Source organism: Schistocerca americana, unplaced genomic scaffold, assembly GCF_021461395.2.
Source record: "Schistocerca americana isolate TAMUIC-IGC-003095 unplaced genomic scaffold, iqSchAmer2.1 HiC_scaffold_236, whole genome shotgun sequence".
Taxonomy (NCBI): Eukaryota; Metazoa; Arthropoda; class Insecta; order Orthoptera; family Acrididae; genus Schistocerca; species Schistocerca americana.
This window is the reverse complement of record NW_025725946.1, coordinates 200,001-205,000: the sequence shown is the minus strand read 5'-3', so window position 1 is coordinate 205,000 and position 5,000 is coordinate 200,001.

Sequence of the window (5,000 nt, the reverse complement as noted above, 5' to 3'; positions counted from 1 at the left end):
ACAGTGCCCTTCTTTCGACCCCACCCACAAAGCCTGCATCCTCTGTCGACAACAGCACCCCAACGCCAGCGCCTCTGCCGCACGAAGTCGTGGACCGGCAATCACTCCACCTGCACCCGTTCGTGCCCCACCCCAACCGCCCAACCCGCAACTCCAGCGGATGAACGGCGGACTTTGCTCGCACGCGCAATGTGCAATCCACCCCTATAACGTGCGTTTCATGAAGAGTTATGTCCAATATGCGACATTCCCGCTGTCCCTATACATGAGCTGCGAGCTGTACCACTTACGAGCTACAGACGCGATCGCGTTGCTCTCTGTACGAATGCAGATGCTCAGCGGTCAGCTAGGAGGCGCTCCATCCATGTCGGTACCGGTGAGCGTTGCACTCGCAGTCGCAAAAACGTACGGCAAGTATATTACTCGGAAGAGTCAATGACAGTCCAAGCCCCCCTGCGTGGGAAGAGTCTTTCTAGGCCATGACCCACCGGAAGGGCGCAGCGTCCCCCACCCCAGACATGTGACGTCACACTATCGGTATTGACGACTAGACTGATTCCTTATAATCATTTGCCATACACCGGTGGAAGCTGCCGAGACGAGTAACTACATGGCGGCCTCGCCGTGTCACTAATGTACAGAGATACAACAGTTTCGACTGGAACCGGATGAAACGTATACACGGCGCTGATTAGTAATAGATAGAGCCATCAAAATACAGATAATGTATACAACTGTCCGTATACATGCTGAAAGACTCTGCTCACAATCACAACCACACGTCAGCCAGACACTCTTATCACGCACTACTCTCTGCCTGTAACAGGCACAGAGACAATATGTAAGCACCAGCATGGAACAACACCCAGTGCATCCTCTCCGCCACATTAGACTATCCACACTATCATAACCAGACCGGGAGGTCCACTCACAAAACAGAATATCCCACCCTTCCGACAACCACCATTGCTCAGCTAAGCCACCAACACCCACACATGTCCTACACAGGGGTACACCCAACATCACAATACTGCCTCCTGTCACAGCACACAAACAATGGCAGGAATGAAAGACACAGGTCTGCCACAAGCATGGAATCAGAGCGCCGCCTGTTATGAGCCAAAGGTGCACCCTGACGTGGCAAATCAGATGATGCCGCAGTCATTTACTTACGATAATCACAATCAACAAACCGGCCCCCCCCCCCCCCCAAAACACCTTTCCTTACAACAATGTGTACCTTAACCTAACCCGTATTGTGCCTTAACCTAACCCGTATTGTGCCTTAACCTAACCCGTATTGTGCCTTAACCTAACCCGTATTGTGCCTTAACCTAACCCGTATTGTGCCTTAACCTAACCCGTATTGTGCCTTAACCTAACCCGTATTGTGCCTTAACCTAACCCGTATTGTGCCTTAACCTAACCCGTATTGTGCCTTAACCTAACCCACGTTGTGCCTTAACCTAACCCACGTTGTGCCTTAACCTAACCCACGTTGTGCCTTAACCTAACCCACGTTGTGCCTTAACCTAACCCACGTTGTGCCTTAACCTAACCCACGTTGTGCCTTAACCTAACCCACGTTGTGCCTTAACCTAACCCACGTTGTGCCTTAACCTAACCCACGTTGTGCCTTAACCTAACCCATATTGTGCCTTAACCTAACCCATATTGTGCCTTAACCTAACCCATATTGTGCCTTAACCTAACCCATATTGTGCCTTAACCTAACCCATATTGTGCCTTAACCTAACCCATATTGTGCCTTAACCTAACCCATATTGTGCCTTAACCTAACCCATATTGTGCCTTAACCTAACCCATATTGTGCCTTAACCTAACCCATATTGTGCCTTAACCTAACCCATATTGTGCCTTAACCTAACCCATATTGTGCCTTAACCTAACCCATATTGTGCCTTAACCTAACCCATATTGTGCCTTAACCTAACCCATATTGTGCCTTAACCTAACCCATATTGTGCCTTAACCTAACCCGTATTGTGCCTTAACCTAACCCGTATTGTGCCTTAACCTAACCCGTATTGTACCTTAACCTAACCCGTATTGTGCCTTAACCTAACCCGTATTGTGCCTTAACCTAACCCGTATTGTGCCTTAACCTAACCCGTATTGTGCCTTAACCTAACCCGTATTGTGCCTTAACCTAACCCGTATTGTGCCTTAACCTAACCCGTATTGTGCCTTAACCTAACCCGTATTGTGCCTTAACCTAACCCGTATTGTGCCTTAACCTAACCCGTATTGTGCCTTAACCTAACCCGTATTGTGCCTTAACCTAACCCGTATTGTGCCTTAACCTAACCCGTATTGTGCCTTAACCTAACCCGTATTGTGCCTTAACCTAACCCACGTTGTGCCTTAACCTAACCCACGTTGTGCCTTAACCTAACCCACGTTGTGCCTTAACCTAACCCACGTTGTGCCTTAACCTAACCCACGTTGTGCCTTAACCTAACCCACGTTGTGCCTTAACCTAACCCACGTTGTGCCTTAACCTAACCCACGTTGTGCCTTAACCTAACCCACGTTGTGCCTTAACCTAACCCACATTGTGCCTTAACCTAACCCATATTGTGCCTTAACCTAACCCATATTGTGCCTTAACCTAACCCATATTGTGCCTTAACCTAACCCATATTGTGCCTTAACCTAACCCATATTGTGCCTTAACCTAACCCATATTGTGCCTTAACCTAACCCATATTGTGCCTTAACCTAACCCATATTGTGCCTTAACCTAACCCATATTGTGCCTTAACCTAACCCATATTGTGCCTTAACCTAACCCATATTGTGCCTTAACCTAACCCATATTGTGCCTTAACCTAACCCATATTGTGCCTTAACCTAACCCACGTTGTGCCTTAACCTAACCCACGTTGTGCCTTAACCTAACCCACGTTGTGCCTTAACCTAACCCACGTTGTGCCTTAACCTAACCCATATTGTGCCTTAACCTAACCCATATTGTGCCTTAACCTAACCCATATTGTGCCTTAACCTAACCCATATTGTGCCTTAACCTAACCCATATTGTGCCTTAACCTAACCCATATTGTGCCTTAACCTAACCCATATTGTGCCTTAACCTAACCCATATTGTGCCTTAACCTAACCCATATTGTGCCTTAACCTAACCCATATTGTGCCTTAACCTAACCCATATTGTGCCTTAACCTAACCTATATTGCGCCTTAACCTAACCCATGTTGCGCCTTAACCTAACCTATGTTGCGCCTTAACCTAACCTATGTTGCGCCTTAACCTAACCTACGTTGCGCCTTAACCTAACCTATATTGCGCCTTAACCTAACCTATATTGCGCCTTAACCTAACCTATATTGCGCCTTAACCTAACCTATATTGCGCCTTAACCTAACCTATATTGCGCCTTAACCTAACCTATATTGCGCCTTAACCTAACCTACGTTGCGCCTTAACCTAACCCACGTTGCGCCTTAACCTAACCCACGTTGCGCCTTAACCCAACCCACGTTGCGCCTTAACCCAACCCACGTTGCGCCTTAACCCAACCCACGTTGGGCCTTAACCCAACCCACGTTGCGCCTTAACCCAACCCACGTTGGGCCTTAACCCAACACACGTTGGGCCTTAACCCAACACACGTTGGGCCTTAACCCAACACACGTTGGGCCTTAACCCAACACACGTTGGGCCTTAACCCAACACACGTTGGGCCTTAACCCAACACACGTTGGGCCTTAACCCAACACACGTTGGGCCTTAACCCAACACACGTTGGGCCTTAACCCAACACACGTTGGGCCTTAACCCAACACACGTTGGGCCTTAACCCAACACACGTTGGGCCTTAACCCAACACACGTTGGGCCTTAACCCAACACACGTTGGGCCTTAACCCAACACACGTTGGGCCTTAACCCAACACACGTTGGGCCTTAACCCGCTCTGTAATTGTCATACGACGCGTTAAATTAGTGTAGTGTTGCCTAACTGCAACCCCCGCAATATAGTTTGCTACTCGCACTGCCTGGTCCCCAGTGTATCGCTTCATGTTAAACACCTTGCAGCGATACACTGTAATGTGGATGGCAGCAGGACGTACATGCTCAATGCCCTTCGCAGTTGTTCATTGGCATTCGCATGGCGAAGCACTTAGCCTACGCTGTGGTACGGCCTGTGTCAACTGTCCGCTGATGTTGTACGTCCAAATCACACACTGTACTGCACATTGGTCCTCATGTACTGAATGATACATCGTGGTACATGTGACCGTACAACGACTGCGCCAACAACGGCGAACCATGCGGTCCAACTGTTGTGCACTCAGCTATGTGTCGTCTCCCTATAAGAGCCGGATTGCAGTGTGGTATGCCCTGGATGGCGATCAGCATGAGCCGTCTGTTGATGTAGTGGCGCGTGTTGTCAGACGTAGTCGTCTCTTCTCACACACCGTGACAGCATGGTGCACTGCGTTCCACATCTGCGACATGCGACAGAGGCCGGTTGACAGTCGTTCGCGCAATGGACATCGCATACGTACGGGGGCCACCTTCCACGTGTTCGCGAAGCGTGCACATGTTGTTGCGTGTATGTGGGCAGACATAGTGTGTCGTGACACCTGACACAGGCATGCAACAATCGTTGAATTTGCAAATGGCGATGGACGTCTACGTTTGCTGGTGACGTTACGCAAATGAACAACTGGTAAACCGTTGTGGTGCGGTTGTTCTCGCTAGAGGTGAATCAGTGATGGCGACGATCGGTTGAGCTACCAACCGGTTGTTTCAGCGATACCCACCATGCCCACGAACGTGAATGGCATGTGGGTGTGAAGCGATACGCGGCGGTGGCTGGGTGGGACCGTCCCCGGCCGGTGAGGGGGGGCCTCCCGGCGTGCTGGCCGCGCGGTGCGTGGGCGCACGCGCTACAGCCGGCTGGTGGGGGCGGCCAGTGGCAGGCGCGCCGGCCGACGGAGGCGGCAGGCGGCG